Source organism: Periplaneta americana, chromosome 4 (assembly GCF_040183065.1).
Source record: "Periplaneta americana isolate PAMFEO1 chromosome 4, P.americana_PAMFEO1_priV1, whole genome shotgun sequence".
Lineage (NCBI taxonomy): Eukaryota > Metazoa > Arthropoda > Insecta > Blattodea > Blattidae > Periplaneta > Periplaneta americana.
Window position 1 is genome coordinate 8,233,319 of NC_091120.1, and position 22,100 is coordinate 8,255,418.

A 22,100-nucleotide genomic window follows, 5' to 3' on the forward strand; every position below is an offset into this window, starting at 1 on the left:
TCCGATTTTCCGTCACCCTATTAACCGATTGGTGGATTATCCGACTGTCTTTCTCTCTCGCTCTTTTTTTTTGCTGCAGAAAAAATATGAAGTACTGTACATTATATCAGTACGAATTTTTTCTACTGAGAGTTTTTTTTACAAACTTTATATAATATGGTCTACTCTTCTAGAGGTCTAAATCTATGCAAAATGCCTTCCACAGGTGTCAAAGAAAAGGAGTTGTGCTGTGAAAAGGAGTGCAAATAATTGAGTGATTTGAGAAAAGAGAAACTGTGGTTCATCTCGCATCTGAATACGAAATAGGAATTACAACTGTGCACGATTTAATTAAAAACAAAAATAAAGTGTAATAAGTAGACTTCGTGGAATTGCCACGAGAATCGTAAGCTTTACTACGCTCGCGGTATAGACTATATGAGAAGAGGGGCGTGCAAAGGATCAAGTATGCCTCTGATGTAAACACTGAGCAGTATACTGCGGTTACAATAAAATCTGTATCCTGCATTCAAGAAATATAATGAATGATCTTTGAAATAGGAAATGTCTAAACATGTAAATACACAATTATTTTATAGTGAGATATATTAACTCTTAAAATTTAAAGTAATATACTCACATCATCCTTGAATATGTGCATTGCAGTGAAGAGTTACGTACATTTTGAGCGACTGCAAAGTGAACCTCCTCCGATGGTCACTTAAACAGTTTTTATATTGGGAAAATGTACATTCAACATCACACGATATAATACGTACATATTTGAAGAACGGAAAGTCACTACTTTTTAGTACACCAACTTCAGATGTATTGTCGTGACCTGATAGTACATAATTTATAATACGAAATTGTTAATAGGCAGAATCTTTAGCAATAATATTTCTCAACTTACATTTCACTTTTTCTGAAATTAATGAATTGTTATTTTTGATAACGGTTTGTGATACTTTATCCACTATATTAAGGGCTTGTGAGAGTTGTAGTTTAGACGATTCTAACAGGATGATGCTTTTGGTTACGATTTTAAAATTAGAATCAATGAACAGAATATCTTCCAATAGCTGTTCAGAAGGCAATGATTTTACAGCTGCAACAGCGGAACTGTCTGTGCTATCCAATGCATCAATTACCTCCATTATTTTGCCGTAATATTCTGCATAATAACTAACAGCATCCAACCACGTTTCTCAACGGGTCAAGACTGGCTGCGTGGGTAAGGGTATTCCAGGGGCAATTGTTTGGAATAGCAACACTCTCAATTTAGTATGTTTGATTGAATTCTTGTCTACACTGAACACATGTTAAGCTTTGACTATTCCAACCACAGTAATGCAAAAACAAGTGCTTACATAGGTATACATTAGCTGTAGCTGCTCTATTTGGACCGGTCACATCTCTTAACATGAACTGCTTATATTACGAGACCGGGCGGCCGCTCACCTCCTCTATACTATCGTACATCGGCAACCTTATTGCATGCTGCGTGTGGCAATTCAACGAAGTCTAGTAATAAGTATGTAAGTCTACAACAGGGATACAGAACTGGCGAGAGAGGGGTGGAAGCATGGGGAAAGCGTTGGTTCCCCGTCCACAGTCCACCGGCGTTGAATGACGTCTCTGTAACCCGTACGCAATCACATAACACAGACACTGAATACAAGTCAATAACGCGGGGATGGAAGGAGGGGGTGAGTGACGTATTCCGATGAGTGACGTAATGCCACAATTGTCGTCCAGTTCTGCAAGCCTGGTCACAGTATAGAGAACATAGAGTAAAGACACCTAAGCCATTTCGTGGGAACAAATTCTGAGTGCGCATGTCACGAAACCGGATGTATTATCTGGAACCTCCACCAGATGGATCTCTATCTACGACAGGCTGGCACAATTTAATATTAACTGAAAACATTCATTACTCATCTTTTAACAATTTTAAAGACATGAGGCAAAGTAATGGCAATATAACCAGAATAATAATTACTTCCGTATGCAATCATCATGAAAATATTCACTAATTGACGCTAACGTTCAAGTCACTGTTTGAGGCTTATGTTGGTAAAACTGATCCCAGTACAACATAATACATCACGGCGTCCGTTGCGGTGAAGTGCGAACATGAACGTCAACAATGGATATAAGTATTTTGACTTCCTAGCGACATAATATTAATGATAGATAATATACATACAAAATTATTCGTATTACTGACCAATAAAATAAATAAATAAATATTTTACTAATATTTTGATAGTGGTTTTATACTAGCGACATAGTTGGATTCATTGAGAACTAGACCTTACTGAGCTTGAATTTAGTACCAACAACATCAAAGGTGCCGACAAGTGTTGTCCCTACTGATTCTTCTTAAACTGTGGTCTGGTCTGTAACATGAGACTGTACTATTCCTATCTTTCCACTGACAGTTGTCATAAGGAGTTTCCTTGGCTCTTAAAAACTCGTCGTTGAAAACCAGACTTAAATTAGTGAACTTCTGACTCACTACTTGGCATGTTAAAAACACAAGATCATGGAGGAAATTGGGAAACTGTATTATACACTTAACTTATGAAAACTTTACATGGTACGGATTATCCAATTTCTTCGATTAACCGTTCACTCCACACTCTTCATTATCACGGATAATAGATGTTCTACTGTAATTTATAATTTAGCCCAAAGATTACAACACGTTCATAAAGCCTGCATATGTTTCATTTGCAACATCCACAAATTCGACCTCATTACACCTTCACTTGAAACGCTTCAATTGCTAAGATTACAGGACCGAAGATATACTCATTCACTATTTTTTCTATATCACATCATCAATACTTCTCCGCGTAACTATCTCCCAGTACATTTTAATTTTTGTACTCATATCACAGCCTGGGTACTCTTTCTAAAAATGACCCTTTATTATTTAAGCCTTGCCATAAAACAGCTCACTATTCTTCCTCTTTCACAGCGTCAGGAATTCGTTTCTGGAACTGCCTACCCAGCTCCCTCAGGAACTGTCGAACGACATTGCAATTTAAAAGTAAATTATTCAAACACGTGACCAGTACTAAGACACATAATTCCTGGCTTCAGACTTAATTTTCCCGTACCTTTATCCTATCGTGATTGTTTAACGTACATTTACAGTAGGAGAGACTGTTGTACCTTTAAACACTTTTCATATTTTTTTCTTTAATTTTGGGAAAAGACATTTTTTAAATGAAAAAATACTTGAAATAATTATTGAAGATTCCTTTACAACTTCATGTATGCATTTTCCTGTTTTACAGATCTATTAAGTATGGAAAAAATAAAATGAAGGGATATGTAATGTGTTCAAAGATACAACAGGATCATGTACCTTGGAATATACCATCTTGTAAGTTGGAACACATGGAATATAGGTGGGTATATAGCTGTAAAAACTGACAATCATATTTAAAATGTATTTGCAATCATAAACCAGAGCAGGCTTCTCTGATTGAGATTTTATTTCCTGGAGGAACAATAACTGCTTCAACAGCTTTCTTCAAGGCATCCGGATCAATTGGGGACCTCTTAACTCCAGACTTACTTCGTGACATGATCTTAAAATAAAAGAAAAACAAAAACCGATAGTATCGTGTAATTTGGAACATGTTCCATGGTACAAGATGTTTTGTGTTCAAAGGTACAAGAGGGTGCACGTTTAAACAAATATGGCTCCGAAAACTAAAGAGTCAGATAAATCATGGAAATTAAAATATGTTAACACTCACCAGATGATAGGGAACACTCCGTACTTGAAAGATATTAACAAATACAATCTGGTTTTGTGTTAGAAAACATACATCAATGAACGAAATGTTTACTTTTGGTACTAGAAAAACTTCTTTTGTCCACAGAACTCACACTTTGCAATAAATCAAACCAAAACTAAGACCAGAGCTACTTAGCGGCTTTCTCTACAATCTACTTCAGTTTGAGTCCTCTAGGTAGCAGCAAAAATTAAAAAACAAAAAATGTTCAAAGGTACATTATGCTAAAGGTACAACAGTCTTCCCTACCTAACAGATATTTAAGATCATCTTGAAACTGACATTTTATTTCATTATAAACAAAATTATGGGTATACTTTCATGACAAAAACTATTTTACTGCATACATATTACTATAGTCTGCTACTGCTGAGAGTTTTTTTTCATGCCCCTATGGACAAAGGAGACGTTTACGTAAACCGTAGAATTATGGTTAAAATTTCAAAATCATGTTCGAAATAAAATATATAAAAATATAAGTTTGCACTTCAAAACTCACTGAAAATAAGCTTTATAGTAATCTTTTAAGCACCGGATACTGGATACATTTTTACATGTTTCTTTAAATCGTTATTTTTTTTTCAACATTAACATAAAAAAATATTATTTTAATTCACAAAATTATTTTTTCACTTCTGTACTCATTAAAGTTGTGTGCAGTTGGGCCTCCTTATTCTTCAGACACATTCCAACACGTTTATGTGTGTATATGTAACTTTCTTCAGTGTTGCATAGTTATAATTTACGTTTGAATTTATAATATTCTTGTAATTTGTAATATTGGTTTACTTACCACTTGCATATTCATTGGCAGTCTTACTAATAAACCGTGTATAGTTTTTATACGAGACTTATGCAGTGTTGAGACAGAAAACGTTACTAATAAACCCTGCATAAGCGATGGATGTATAAACAGGCTGTAACTATACAATGGGAATTGCTTTGTAGTAGTTACATGCATGAAACCCCTTGTTTAAGCGTTGTATATAGGGAAAAAAATCGCCTCCCCTCTAACAGCTGTTCGTATCGACTGTCATTTTATGATGATGGTTACCTTGTAACCACAGAAGAACAAACCAAAGATCATAGAATTATTAGAATAATATTACTGTAGCTTGTACTCTTTGACCAAAATGTAGTGTGGTAATCGATTAGAGCCAGTTATACTATCGATATTTAACGCGCCACACTAGAGCGCTCTACCGGATGCAGTAGAGAACCTCAGATATTCTATTACCTTTCGTAACGAAGTAATGACGAAACTATGACGTAGCTGTGTAACAGTTATACTGCTATACACGACGTATGTAGTGATTATTAGAAAGGAATTTACACACGACTATAAACGAGCTACTCATTGTATAAGTATAAGACAGTTAAAAGTCTGTATATAGAGTGTATCTCCTAAGCTCTAGGTCTATATTATTTCGTAATTATTATTTAGTATGTGTGCATTATTTTACTCAATTTGTGCTTGTATGACTACACCAATTTTTTAGTGTTCTTCAAATATTAGTCTATAATTATTAACTTGCATTACTGCAAATTGTATCACCTTCTTTTGTTTCTGGCCAAATGGAATAGAAGGCCTGATGGTCTTAACTTCGCCAGAATAATGATAATAATAATATTATTATTATTAATTATTATTATTATTATTATTATTATTATTATTATTATTATTATTATTATTATTATTTATTATTAAGTTGGTTATTTAACGACGCTGTATCAACTACAAGGTTATTTAATGTCGATGAGATTGGTGATAGCGAGATGGTATTTGGCGAGATGATACGAAGGATTCTCCATAGATTACCTGGCATTCACCTTACGGTTGGGGAAAACCTCGGAAAAAACCCAACCAGGTAATTAGCCCAAGCGGGAATCGAAGCCGCGCCCGAGGGCAATTTCAGACCAGCAGGTAAGGACTTTAACCAACTGAGCCACCCCGGTGACAATAATAATAATAATAATTATAATAATAATAATAATTATTATTATTATTATTATTATTATTATTATTATTATTATTATTATTATTATTATTATTATCTAGCGTTGATATAAAAAAATAATTTTGGTGAGATGAGACCTAGGACTCGCCATAAGTTTATCTGGCATTTGCTTTGCAGTGAGGGGGAAAAAAAAAAACAAAGAAATAATCTACCCAAGCGAGATTTGAACCTTTCCCGCAGAATGTAATCTGGGACAGAATTATAAATAAAACTGCCTACAAAAGATGTAAGCAATTAAAGATCCAGCACTGCAAGCCACCAACACAAAATGGAAGTGGGGAGGCCATGTTGCACGGCCTAGAGACGGAAGATGGACGCAGACAGTCACACTATGGGATCCCCGCATTGGCAAGAGATCACGCGGAAGACCAAGAAGAAGATGGGCCGACCTCTTCAGTGAACGTGTAGGAAGCCATTGGTCAAGCAGAGCAAGACATAGGGAAGACTGGAAAAACCTAAGAAGACAAGTGAACAGCGACTAAAACCAGTGCGACAGAAACAAGCGAACAATATCCAACAGTGCAGAATGTAAGCCAAGTGAACAATTCCAAGGTTGTATACCTTATTTTATTTCATGGAGTGCAGTTTCATAGAAAGGACTTTGCCGACCGACCTTCTACTGCCCCGTACTAATTGGTTGTCATAAATAAATGTCTTCCTCACTGTGACGGAAATCTTGTCTTATCCTGTCAGTAACCAATCACAACCTTCGTTCAGAAGAATTGACAGTCTCCCGTCAAATCCACGTGGAGGCAAAGTTGTCGTATCTTTTCCGAATTCCAAGAATTCCGTCAGTTTCACTGCATAATTTCGAGGGTCGTCAGGATTGTGGCAACTGTGCAATGTTGGGACGAGGGGACAGGATGGAATTGTCAGAGTTGTTTGTGTAGGAAGTCATAAATCTGTAAGTGGGTGTTCAAAGGAGCCACCGAACTGCACTCCTTGAAAAAAAATAAGGTATACTAACAGGAGAAGACAAGATTTCCGTCACAGTAAGGAAGACATTTATTTATGACAACCAATTAGTAGTGGGCAGTAGAAGGTCTGTCGGCAAAGTCTTTTCTATGAAACTGCACTCCATGAAATAAAATAAGGTATAAACATCTCTTACGCGGAGTAGCTCACGGCGTGAGACAAATAGAGCTCTCCCTCTATAGGAGGAAGCCTTTGCCCTTAACGGGACATTTTTAGGCTAATCATTTCATTTCACTGTAGGAAGAGTATAAGAGTAGGATAAAATTGAAAGCTGGCGATAAATAAGACGAGTAATGAAATAGCGATGTAAGTAGGAAGAATACAAAAATAAGAGAAATGATAAAATAGAAACAGAAGTAAAAAAGAAATTCGTTTAAAAACCAAATTGAAGAAGTACAGCCGAACTAGAGAACGAAATTAAAAAAAAAAAATACATTTTATTCCATACCATTTGTCATTTCACTACTTTATGGTCTCACAAAAAGGCCTGCAAACAAAACATTACAGTAAAATATATGGTAATATTCACAAAAGAGACACCACTATTACCAACATGTGAATAAACCATGGCAAACTTAATTAGTAGCTTCAAAACTAAACAAGTGAAGGCATTCAATAGAAATTATACAGGCAATTAATTCTTATTTACTTCAAAATTGTTTTATCACATTTCAAATGTTGGTAGAGCGTTGCCACCACAGTAAAGTTCAACTTCCAGCAATTCGGCAGCACATTACATTTTGAACTTCGTACACAAAGAACATCTCGGAGATATCGGACAGCGAAATTATCAAAGGTAAGAAGATACTTTAAATTCACATACCGATATTTTCTCATTCATTAAAAAATATTCGCCCCTTAAAAGTTACTTCATAATAATGACCAGTCCATTAAAGATCAGTACATATTGGTTCCATGCCTGTTATTATTCGGTTGCGAAGCTTTTATCATCCAGTCTGCTGTCAAAAAATCTGAAAGTTAGAATTTATAAAACAGTTATATTACCGGTTGTTCTGTATGGTTGTGAAACTTGGACTCTCACTCTGAGAGAGGAACAAAAGTTAAGGGTGTTTTAAAATAAGATGCTTAGGAAAATATTTGGGGCTAAGAGGGATGAAGTTACAGGAGAATGGATAAAGTTACACAAAACAGAACTGCACGCATTGTATTCTTCACCTGACATAATTAGGAACATTAAATCCATGGATATGATGGTAGAGACTGGATTGATCTTGCTCAGGATAGGGACCAATGGCGAGCTTATGTGAGGGCGGCAATGAACCTCCGGGTTCCTTAAAAGCCAGTAAGTAAGTAAGTAAGTAGTAAATCCAGACGTTTGAGATGGGCAGGGCATGCAGCACGTATGAGCGAATCCAGAAATGCATATAGAGTGTTAGTTGGGAGGCCGAAGGGAAAAATACCTTTGGGCAGGCGGAGACGTAGATGGGAAGATAATATCAAAATGGATTTGAGGGAGGGGGGATATGATGATAGAGAATGGATTAATCTTGCTCAGGATAGGGACCAGTGGCGGGCTTATGTGAGGGAGGTAATGAACCTCCGGGTTCCTTAAAAGCCAGTAAGTAAGTACATATTGGTTCCTCAAAATTAGATTCCCACAAATCTTGCATTGTACCGACAATTTTCAAAGTATTAACATTTGGATCTAGGAAATACAATAAGTACCTACGATATTTTAAAATTGAACGTATTTTTGATGGCATATTGCCGTCAAGTGGTAATATATATATTTTTTATTCGGTTATTTTACGACGCTGTATCAACATCTCAGGTTATTTAGCGTTTGAGTGAAATGAAGGTAATAATGCCGGTGAAATGAATCCGGAGTCCAACACCGAAAGTTACCCAGCATTTGCTCGTATTGGGTTGAGGGAAAACCCCGGAAAAAAACTCAACCAGATAACTTGCCCCGACCGGGATTCGAACCCGGGCCACCTGGTTTCGCGGCCAGACGTGCTGACCGTTACTCCACAGGTGTGGAAGTGGTAATAGTAAATTAACAATATGCACCGTCATTTATGCAGATTCACCTTATCAAATTCCAAAATGCCGTATCGGTATAATAATTTCATTGATAGACCTTTTATATCGATTTAAAATCCATAAGTTAAGCGGTTAACTTCAGCGGGAGTACGGAAACAAACGACATACAAGTAGCTAGCGTGTAAAGAAACGATCAAGGCAACGCCAATAACATCTATGCATACCGATCAGGAAAGTATTCCACCCAAACCACAAGCTTTATGAAGAAAACGGGAGCTGATAAAGAAACAATAGCTAGCGACATTGTAAGTAGTCCTCCTACTTTAAGCACGGTCGGACACAGAGTCTGATTTATGTTATAGTCGAACTGAGCGTCGTCTGAATGTGCTGTATTAGGAGAACACGACTTGAGAAGAGGTTTCCTTGCAGCAACTACTTCTTTCTCTTTTGCCGAGTGTGTATATAGACACGAAATACAAAAGAGAGAAACTCTTTATTTCTTTAGCTTAGAAGAAGAAAATGATGGACTTATATATCTATATATACAACTCTATAGTCGAAAAGACTTCTTCTCTACTAGCGCTGTCTCTGTCTTCCCCCACCACCGCCGCCGCGTCTCGTGGAGTTGGAAGAATTATCTGACGCAACCTTCCTCTCTCTCTCTCTCTCCCACACGCTCGCGCTCTTTCATTCTGACGTCCCCTCTCTCCTCCACGAATCATTCTCCCCTCTTATCGACTGCGTTCACTCACACACAGCTCTGTGTAAAGAAAGCGTTACGCAGTTCATATGTCAACATGAGCAATTCCGCATTGTTGACGTCGAGGGATGGCGTATTCGTCACTACAAATTCGTCCTCGCATCAGGAATGAAACGGTGATCGATTATTCGACAATCGCATTGCTACGGAATTACTGATATACGTGATCTCTCATTTTCTGAAGCACGTCATTTGTATTCGTTAAACATTATTGCACAGGGAGGAACTGGAAAAAAGTATATCCATGGGGTGTTGTAAAATTAGCGTACCACATGTCGTGCTTATATATAAGGTTCCCGGATTTTCAGAATAGAAAACTATGAAACTTGGTTATAATTAGGAACCGTACTTTGTTCCAAGAGGCTACAGATTAAGTAAGAGTATTACTGGAGTTTTTAATTGGACGACGCTCTTATTTCTACCAAACAAAATACTTGCATTTAAATTTTTAGGGTTTTAAGGTGCACTGTATTGGTTAAGACTATTTTTCATAATAGTCTAATCAGTAAGCTGCGGATTTTGCCTATATGCCTATTTTAATCCTTAACCTGAAGGCGGAAGATTTTAGGTTATATATCCATTTTAAGGCATTGTATTATATGCGAATTCTATAATGCCTATAATTGCCTATTTCACTAGTAAATGCCTATTTACTCAAATTCCTAAAAGTAGCCTAAATATCCGTATTATATATTATAATTGAATTTACTGTCCATTCTATCGACATTTTTTGAATCTGTAATTTATTCATTTTTTATCTAGCAGAGGGTAGTGATATAGAACTATCGATAATTCTGTGTGTTACGTTTTACTGCCACCAGAGCGCGGAGAAATTCGAATAATTTAAAATCAACCAATAAGAAAAAATGTATTTCGAAAGCCGCATGAATCATTGTGGTAGTTGACTAGGGTAGTTGTTTTAAACTGTTTATCCGTTTTGTAAATTTGTGATTTGAGTATGGAGTTGAGTTTTCTGCTGTTATACGTGAAGTATACCGTGGAGATATGCCAAAGCAAAAGTCATCAGAAGCACTGATTGGAAAATACATTGACGTTACTGCGTTCCCACTGGTTTGGTCCCCAGCTGAGATTGGATCCCTGAAGTATTGCCCCATCAGTTCATGTGAAGTGGAAGGGAGTTCCTCCCAATTTAAGAAAATTCTTACAGACAATAGACATCAGTTCTCATTACAATATTTGGACGAATATTTAATTATCCATTGCCATAATGACATTTCTATAGAAAGTAGTGTATAATGCTACGCTATGGTCGTGTTAGCCGTTGAGATTTAGAAATTTGTTAGTGCCTTTTTAAATGCCTATTTTAGAATTTTGAATGCCTGTTTTGCCTGAATATTTCAACTGTTTTTAGTGCCTAAAAATCCGCAGCTTGCTAATCAGTCAACGGTATTTCTTTCCTCGCGAGTCAACCCCTTAAGGAAAGTCTGCATTCCAAATTTTTACAAAAAAAAATTAAATTTTTTGTTTTTATCATTTTTTTCGGTAGTTTAATATGTGTAAAATGATAATATGATTTTATTTCTCCTAATTGTCAGCTTTTAGCCCTATTTTCAGCAAAAATAGTGTAGTATTTCTTAATGCAAAAAAATGTTATCAATAAAAATTTTTTTCTTGCCAACCGCTTAGTGGAATTCTTAATTTATTTAGCCGGTTGTATACATAAAAGTATGTTACATATGCCCTATTTTTTCTACACTTATATCTTTTATCACTTCTGAGAAAATTGAGGAATTTAGCATTGGAAGATATTTATTTATTTTATTTATTTATTTATTTATTTATTTATTTATTTATTTATTTATTTATTTATTTATTTATTTATTTATTTATTTATGTCTATAACAGGGAACAGCCCCAATTACAATAGACGGTACAGATTTGTTTAAAAAAGCATAGAATTGCATATAACATGAAAAAAGAGATAAAACAGATACAAATGCAAGATACAAGTGTAATTACAAATTAAAAATTAAAAATGAAAAAAAAAAACAAATAGATACTACCTAAATAAAAGACACAGATAAATGAAAAATACCAAATAAAAATAAATTAAAAAGAGTTAAGTATAGATATCATAGCCAAAAATGTAAAATGTAGCTATAATTGGCAAATTGCAGAGTAAATATAACACTATGTTAATAAATTCAGTATACAGTACTATATAGTAGGACTAATAGGCTTTATTTATTTATTTATTTATTTATTTATATGTAAACTTTGACACCATTTTTCTGCACTTCCTTATTTTTATGACATTGGTGCACTTTTCTCAGAAAGTATTGTACCCAGAAGGCTGAAATTAATAAAAAATTTCAATGTGATGGCATTTTACACAGTAAGTTAATAAAAAATTAAGTTTATTTCTATCTTCAGCAAAAATAAAAAAATAATTTTCAGTCATTTTTAATGCAAATAATGTTATCAATGATTTTTTTGCCAACCGCTCGTGGAATTTTAAATTTATTAAATCGGTTGTATACATAAAGGCATATTACATATGCTCTATTTTTTCCACATTTGTACTTTTTATAACTTCTGAGAAAAGTGTACCCAAAATTGAGGAATTTAACATTGTGAGATATGGAAGTACAGACTTCCCTTAATATATTTTACATTAAACTAAATGGATTAGACTAATTGGCAGAACAATCTGTGAATAAATGAATGTTTCTAGAATAATTATAATTGTTTACATTAGCTATTGGAAAATTTTACTTTTGCTGTATATTTCGCAATAATTGAACTTAATGACATTGATTTGATCAATAACATAAAACTAACACGCTCTGTCACAAATGCTACGAATTTAAAATGTAGAAAAAATCTATCGGCTAAAGTAACATTTTAAACAAAAAAAAAAGAGCCAAAGAAATCAGAGAATAAACAAAAAAAATATACACTTATTAAAAAATACTCGTATTCGAACCACTACATGATCCGATTAAAGGAATTCTCTGCACATAGGGCTCATGTCCTGAGGGCCTGTCCACACAGTGTACTTCCACGAAATACGCGGCATCATACAGTAAGATCTATAATAGCAACTGCCTTAAGGAACAAAGGTTATTCAGTATATGAAGAAGTACACGGCATATCCAGCGAGGGCAGTAATCGAAGAATCGACATCATTGCATTTAAACCTCCCTCTCTTGAAGGTTACATCATAGACCCTACTGTGAGATTCGAATCGCACGAACACCAGCCAGAAGAAGTACACGAGGAAAAAAGGAATATATATGAACCTTCCATCAGTTTTTATAAGGACAAATACCATCTGGAATCCATCGTCATTACAGGACTAATGATAGGAGCCCGCGGGACCATACCCCGGTTCCTAGTCGACTTCTGTAAATCTTTTGGTCTGCATAAAGATATTTTAAGAGATCTAACAATTGCAACATTAAAAGCATCAATAGCATCATACTTATGGACCATGACTTTAATTCACATCTTCTTGACGTTATTTCATATATTATTAAGTTTTTCAATCTATTACAAATTGATATTTTTCACTGTAATAACAATGTTTCACTAAGTCTCAAGGTACTCTTTGTCAATGGCAACTTGTAGTGGTTAGAAGAAGAAATAAATAATATATTTATTTAACTTGGTAGACATAAAGGCATCAGGCCTTCTCTTCCCCTCTATAAGGGGATTTCAACTACAATATTAAGAATACAATTACAATTATAATTGCAATGCTTTGTACTGCACTATTTTATTACTACTATTAGTATTATTATTTTTACTATTCTCATTTTTATCATTATTATTATTATTATTATTATTATTATTATTATTATTATTATTATTATTATCTTATTCAGTTGTGTGTGTAAAATTGTAGTGTACTTTGTAAATTTGTACTGTTTTTTGTAACGCAGTTTTACTCCTGGTTGAATGTTAGAGAAGGCCGTATGGCCTTAACTCTGCCAGGTTAAATAAATTATTATTATTATTATTATTATTATTATTATTATTATTATTATTATTATTATTATTATTATTATTATTATTATTATTATTAAAATTAATATTAAATTTACAACTCTTTTAGACCGAAAAAGGAATGAAGAAATTTTAGAACAATTAGAAGTAGAGTCAGTAGAAGAAAAAATCACCAGATACAAATTCAATTGGCTAGATCATGTAAGAGGAATGGAAAATTCAAGAATCCCAAAAATTATGATGCAATATAAACCTAGAGGACATCGTCGACCAGGAAGACCGTTAAGAAGACTGCTAGATGGGGCCGAAACAGGTCTACAGAGGCCTAATTCGTGAAGGATGATGATGATGATTAAATTTACAATTACAATAAAATCAAAGTAATGAAAGATTCCTGATTAATAAAGGCTAGACATTTATTGTAGAAGTTAATAACAAAGAAAGTTTTTTTTTATTGAAATAAAAATTAAACCTAGGATAATAAAATTATATAGTGATGAAATTACCGGATATTGCAATATTAATAATACTTGTGGTATTTATTCGTGCGGACAGATAACATAGCCTACTATATTAGGAACCGCACGAATTTCTGCGAACATATCTATTGATATATCTGAAGCTTAAACGGTACATAAACAATATGTTCCAATGAAACCTTCTGAAACAAACGAAATTTTATTGAAAGAGTCGTATCGAATTTATTTTCAATATTGGGTGATTTTGTACCGGTACTGTTTATTCAATGTGGTGGGTGATACTGCAGGGAGTAAAACACTGGAAAGAGGTTTCACGCACATTTAAAACAATTGTTTGAAAATTACATATATTATAGTTATCATTAAAATGGTTCTGGCGCAGTAATTAAAATGACGCTTAGTAACGGCAGCTTAACGCCAATTAGATACGAATGTTATGGGACATTAATTCTGCACACTGTATAGCCTACATGTATATATATGCACACATATATATGAATTAATATTATAAAATAATTAATACTTCAAATATTGTTAACTCACAGGCAGGAAAAACATGACAGTTTTAAATGTAATGCTTTAACAGTTGGTTTCTATAACTGTATCAACAACCAAAGATCGTTAATTTCATAACGTACTGCAATATTTATTACAGGTGCATTTCTCTTTCTGTCTCATATTAATGTCAATTACTCAAAGTTATCATTTATAGGCCTATAAATTTCTTCAAGCTGTAAATTTCAACTAAGGTATTTTAAATTAAAAAGATGATACATAGGTTGGACAAAAAGTTATGGCAGCACTGCTGTCACGTAACGATGGTGCGTTCGAGAGCTGCCAGCTGTGTGGACATGAACAAGGGCTGTTAGATAAGTTAGTGCAGCCAGCGGCGACAGTACTCTGTCAATCTACTGCAGTGTGTAGAACGTTGACTATCATAGGGATATTGTGAGCGCCCTAAGACCACGTTTACAAAACTAGAGCAACGTTCCTGGATCAAAATTGAAGTGACGCGAGGTCGTAGTGCACAAGAATGTTTTCAGGGACTGCGTGAAGCATATGCCGATGCAGCGTTGCCATATCGCACAGTGGCACGATGGGTTAAAGCGTTCCAGGAAGGCAGGGATGCCGTTCAGGACAACCTCCGTACAGGACGACCCCGCGTGGAGGACAACACAGTTCAGCTCCTTGCTTTCCTGTTGGATGCTGATCGCCGATGGACTGCGCGTGAGTTAGCAGCAGAAGTCGGAGTATGTCACAAAACTGTGCTCCACATTCTGCAAGAAATTCTGGGTTACCGCAAAATTACAGGGCGTTGGATACTCCATGAAATTTCCGAGGTTTAACAATGGCACCGCTATGCAGTCGCACAGGCCTTGTTGGACCGGTACCAAAGGAAAGATGACGACTTTCTTGGACGAATCGTCGCTATGGACGAAACCTGGGCTCGCTCATACGAACCAACCAAACTTGAAACGTCAATCAAATTAATGGAAGCATCCAGGTTCTTCTCGTCCGAAGAAAGTGCGCCCTACACAAAGTGCTGTGAAGTAGATGTTCATTGTGGCGTATGACATTGATGGGGTAATAACTGCAGGTTCCTACAGCACCACCTTCGTCCAGCCCTCAGGAGAAAACGACGATACTTCTTGGTGGTACAGAACCCCATCATTCTTCATGATAATGCAAAGAGTCACACCGCTGCTGCTGTGGAGGACCTCTTGCATCGCTGACAATGGGAGATTCTGGAACATCCTCCGTACTATCCCGATATGATCCATGCGATTACGATCTTTTCACCAAAGTGAAAGAACCACTGTGAGGGACCCGGTACAATACCAGAGATAAACTTATCCGTGCTATAGGGCGGTCAATACGGAACATCAACAAAGATGGACGCGCTGATGGTGTACGACGCCTTCCAAACATTTGGCAAAAAGTAATAAATAAGGGGGGGGGGGCGACTATATAGAAGGTACGTAAATGTTCTACCCCTGTGAATAAAGCCATGTCAGAAATATCGAACTGTTGCCATTACTTTTTATCCAGCCCTAGTAGTTTAAGAGAAATTAAAAATTATCAGCAGACTTATTTCGCCATCTGCTTCGGCCGCATTTAAGTCCTCGAACGTCGAACATAATGACATTGTAATCACTAGACCACCAACGACAACACTCAAAAACTGTAACTTCTGTTTATAACTGATTAGAAATTCAGACATTACACTGATGAACAATTAAAAAGCGACGGAAACATGGATCCCTTTCTGGTTATAATATTTTCATTGTTAGAATAATCCTACAGTAAACAATAGCACGTAACTGATCGATTCTTATATCCACAATGAAGACAATTGCGCGAGTAGAAGGAGACCGCTATCTGTAGATCGCTGAAGCTAACGTATAAATTTCCCCAGGCCTGCCTTAGACACTCGCCCTTTTATGCGTTTCTGTAAAGATTAGCTAACAGCAGAGAAATAAATACCAGGTTATGCCTGAGTGGTTGTCCTGTCCTGAATAGTGAAATGTGCATCTCACTATATACGTAGATGACCTATGCCAGGATATTACATCAAATGTGAGGCTATTTGCAGACGACTGCATTATCTATAGAAAGATTAGAAATAATTCAGATGTAGATGCTATTCAAACAGACTTGAATAACATTTACAACTGGGCATTAAAGCATAGGATGAAAATAAATGGTTTTAAAAGTAAATCTATAACATTTTGTAAAACCCGAGAGGAAACTAGTCTTAATTACGAATTCAGTGGTGTTGTAATTCCGCAAGAACAATGTTGTAAATACCTAGGAGTGTATTTAAACTCCAAACTTTCTTGGGGAGAGCATGTTGATAATGTTACAGGCAAAGCATGGAGGGCACTTCACTTTATTATGAGAATCTTGAGAAAGGCTAGCCCCAAATCGAGGGAAATATCATATCTAACATTAGTGCGACCGTTAATGGAATACGGAACTACGTGTTGGGATCCCTATAGAATATATCAGATAAATTCCTTAGAAAGAATCCAGTATAGGGCAGCTAAATTTGTTAAAGGTAAAAGAGAAGATGGGAACGATACGATAAAAGAACTTAAATGGGAAACTTTGGAAAACAGACGTAGGAAAACTAGAATAACATCACTGTATAGAGCACATCTAGGTCAGAAAGCATGGGTAGACATAACGGCTCGGTTAGAAAAGCCAACGTACTATGGTAGGAACGATCATGATTTTAAAATCAAATGTAGGAAACAGAAAACGGATGTAGGTAAATTCTCATTTTTAAATAGAACTATAAATGATTGGAATGACCTACCTGCAGCGGTCTTTGAGGGCTGTCCTTCCTTAAGGAGATTCAAGAATAATTTAAAGAGTTGTGTATAAAGTGAAAATTAAAATTAAGGTGACATTCAACATTTAATTTTTTAAGGTGACATGTATTTATCTAGCCTTACGAGTTTACTTCCTTGGTTTGAATTGTAAATTATTTAAAAATAGCGTGTAAGAGGGCCTTAGACTAGAAATGTTTAGTTTAAATGTAGTTCTGTTTATAAGTATGCATAAGAATGCAATTATTTGACTTATTTGAACTGTTGTATCAGTGAAGCAAGGTGAGTCAGTGAAGTTATGGTTTTACAGTGCAGGGAACAGTTCCGATCAGTGATAATTTATAGCGTCAATGAAATGTGTTCTATAGTGTCAGTGAAATGTGTTACAGAGTGTCAGTGAAATGTGTGCTAAAGTGTCAGTGAAATGCGTCATAGTGCCACTACAGGGAATGAGATGAGAGTAAAGTGAAAGACTATTGAAACTTATGTAGGACCTATACATAATTATGTAGGTTGTGTTGTAAAAGTAAGTGTTTTATTTTATGTTTTATTATTATTGTGTTAAATTGTATTGTGTATTCTTATTGTATTGTGTATAAAATTGTATATGTGTTGTAAATTGTATTATGTATTGTAAATTTTATTGTGTATTGCTTATCATTTTAACTGTGTATTATTAATATTGTATATACCACTGCCACCGGGTGCTTGCCCACTTGCAGTGTAAATAAATACATACATACATACATACATACATACATACTATCGGAAGATGATTCAACAACGATATTATTGTCATTGATAGAAAAAGAAAAAAGAACACAGGAACAATACTAGACCCGACTATCAGGTGTGAAAGAGATGCACAACAACCAAAACTTACTAATGATGAAAAGAGACTGCTCTGTGAACCTTGCATACCTTATTTTAGCAAGCAGTATAACATCATTGCTAATCGATGGTCAGTACAATGACTTCTTTTTGGAGTTCATGGTACCATCTCCGAGGTTTTCCCCAGCCGTGAGACTGAAGCCGGGTGGTCTATGGCGAGTCCTCGGTCTCACTTCATTCCCCTTTGGTCTGATTACCTGGTTGGGTTTTTTCCGAGGTTTTCCCCAACCATAAGGCAAATGCCAGGTAATCTTTTGGCGAATCCTCGGGTCTCACCTCATCTCACTACATCTCGCCAAAATATTGTAAAAAAAATTGTAGAAAATTACAAAATTGTGAAACTGTAAAAATTGTAAAAATTTGTAAAAATTGTAACTGTAATTGTAATATTGTAAAATTTTGACTTTTCCACATCTTATAGCTTTATTGCTAATGTAAGATCTATGGAATACAATAAATAAAGTGAAATTAAAGAAATGAAATACACCTATAAGCTTTTAACATCAAAGGGATTCACATTTTACAATGTTGAGGAAATCTTTAGAGAAATTCTAAAGGACTCAATCCAAATTTTGCAGTTTCATCTCTATTTCAAGTAATATGATTCACTTTAATTTTCTTTTAAAATTTATTATATGTATTTTGATTGCTTCATCGTAAACTTTTATATATGTAGCCTATTTGTTTTCTGGATGTTTATGGTCACCCTTATTGAAGGGTAGATGGTCTTATTTTATTTTACAACTTTGAGTTTAAAATTATTGTATAAACTTTATGATTTCGTTCTAGTTTAAATTGAAATATTGATCATCATCATTATCATCCTTGCACGTATTGGGCCTAGTGGCCCGTTACCATCTCTTGCCAACGCTTGAACTGTCTGCCCAAGGATCTTTTGATAATTTTCTTTATAAGGCATTTGATGTTAATTTTATGTGAAAATATATAATTCTCTTAAAAATATATAGTATTGTGCGAAATATGTAAAAATATGTACTCTTAAAATTAAATGTATTGGTCTTAGTAGCCTAATTCATCAACATTTTGAATTTTCAGACGGGTATATACTGAGGAAAAAATATGTATAAATAATTGATTAAATGGCGATCTTACTCGTGTTAATCATGTAAGCATGTGCGGCTTACAGCTGTTTCGGTGCTATTCGACACCATCCTCAGAGCCTACTAGATCTCGGCGCTATCTCAACTTCGCTGCCTGTTGTGTGGGTGCGTTCGTGTGATGAAGAGTTGTGTCAAATAGTGTGTGTGTTCTGAAATTGAAATCTGATGTTGAATGAGGTTTTGATTGTCTTGATACGCGCTGAGCGAAGTTGAAATAGAGCCGAGATCTAGTAGGCTCTGAGGATGGTGTCGAATAGCACCGAAACAGCTGTAAGCCGCACATGCTTACATAATTAACACGAGTAAGATCGCCATTTAATCAATTATTTATATTCAAGTGTTAAAAGTAGTGTACGAAAGATTCAACATGGAAAAATATGTAATTACATAAAATTTTGGACTCTAATGATAAGCGTCTTCAGTAGTATTCTACGCGTACAATCGCTAAGTTGTCCATACCTAATTATGCATGATATTGACGTGTATCAAAATATATGAAATGATAAATATTAGTTATATAACTTCGACTCCATCTTGAGAAAGATTAATAGACGCAGAGAAGCCATTTCTCTCCGCAACACGTGACTCCCTGCACACTGAACAATAACTTGTTTGTTGGGCTGTAATTTAACTGAGCGGGCACACAGATGGACGGACGGACAGACAAGGCGATGAGAAATGGTTTTCACACGTACAGCCCTCTCACTTTGTGCATCCTCCATCTCCGTCACGCTCCTCTCCATTTATTCTCTCTTTGCACCGCTTTTTACCTGCGCGCTACCCTATCTTCCTACCTAACAGCTTTTGTTTGTCGGCCGCTTCATAATATAGAATTTAATATGTTTTTAAACGTCGTGGGTCGTTAGTGTTACAGAGTCATATTTCATTTGTTCCTAGACTGCCATGATGTTTGCGCTGCTTGCAGCGGGAGAGAAGTAATTTAGCTGGTTCGAATGCGTACACACACACGGACACACGCCTTGTAGGCAATTGCCTACGCACAGAATTGATAATGGATTCGCGGATTATTCAGTTTTTAGTGCTCGTATAACATGAGAGCCTCCCGTCCTGCACACACGTTACAAAATGTAGTTTAAAGGCGAATGAAACTCACTGCCGTGAATTCGAACCCCATCGCAGTATGAACCTTTGAGCGTTGTTTATATGTGAACGCCCTGTCACGTGATGACGTCATGTCATGGAGGTTTATTATTAAGGAGCGGATTCCTATGTAATTAAATATTATTTTTGCGTGTGATAAAATACAATTAACAAAGTTAAAAATTCCGAATATGAAGTTTCAATAATTTCGAGGGAAAAATTGTTCCGGAGCCGGGTATCGAACCCGGGACCTTTGGTTTAACGTACCAACGCTCTACCACTGAGCTACCCGGGAACTCTAACCGACACCGATCCAGTTTTTCCCTCTATATCCATAGACCTCAAAGTGGGCTGACAACCGTCAAGCAACCAACTTCGAGTGCACACTAACTCCGTGTGACTTAAATTGTGGTTTTCTGTTAACGAACAGTGACGTGTATTATGCAAATCAAGATTTCAGGTACAACCCCTGTAAAGTTGATTTGAATAATTTCGAGGGAAAAATTGTTCCGGAGCCGGGTATCGAACCCGGGACCTTTGGTTTAACGAACCAACGCTCTACCACTGAGCTACCCGGGAACTCTAACCGACACCGATCCAATTTTTCCCTCTATATCCACAGACCTCAAAGTGGGCTGACAACCGTCAAGCAACCAACTTCGAGTGCACACTAACTCCGTGTGACTTAAATTGTGGTTTTCTGTTAACGAACAGTGACGTGTATTATGCAAATCAAGATTTCAGGTATAACTCCCTGTAAAGTTGATTTGAACAATTTTTCCCTCGAAATTATTCAAATCAACTTTACAGGGAGTTATACCTGAAATCTTGATTTGCATGAAGTTTCAAGTTTAAAACCCGAATTTTATTTCACATAAAAACACATATTTTCGCTAAAAATTATGTAAATACATATTTTCAGGATATCTATCATAAACACATAAATCTTTGGAGTTTTTTTTTACTTAAACAATTTTTTTACAAGAATTTTTAAATATTTTAAAACTAAATCAATTATATCACTCAGAAGTATGTTATCTTTTTTAAGAATTCTGGTTGCTCCGTGTTTCTAAGCGCTGTGTGGTGTATCCGTGATCCATTTTCGTAATAGTATCGCCTCAAGTTCTGAGAACTGCTAGGCAGCATATCAATGTTATTATTAGAGAAATTAATTAACATGGACAAGGAGGAGAGATCTTGCAACACATAATTAGGAATGTTTATTGTTGCTGAAGATGATTTCATTCCACGCTTTGTTTGTGAAACACAACAGATAAGAGCTCGGGTATGAACATTATTTAATTTAAACAAATCTCTCGCCTCTCGCTCATGTCTATCAAGTAAGGCAATATATCTTGTTGTGATTCCCTGTTATCGAGCTTCGTCAATCGATATCCTTCAAGATATACTGAAGGATGGTTATTTAAAAAACGATTTGGCTTTCCTATTATGAAATTTAAGCTTTTTGTGTGACACCATAAAAAAAACTGGAAACATCCAAAACCTGTTGTCTGAAACAGGGAGGTGCGTGCCTTGGAAATTAAACTAGACTCGCTACCAGGTTCAGAAGTACAATTACTAAGGGACAAATTCCAGAATATGTTTGGGAAAAGCAGTGGATATAAAAAAAAAATGTGTAAAGTTGCTCAAGTATTG

General features: G+C 35.6%; 1 non-coding gene across 1 annotated transcript; it reads right to left on the bottom strand.

The window, feature by feature from the left end:
• Positions 1–20,951: 20,951 nt before the first annotated feature.
• On the bottom strand, positions 20,952–21,023 carry TRNAN-GUU (transfer RNA asparagine (anticodon GUU)). Its single transcript has one exon. It is a non-coding gene; the product is annotated as a tRNA-Asn (tRNA).
• Between the last annotated feature and the right edge of the window lie 1,077 nt (positions 21,024–22,100).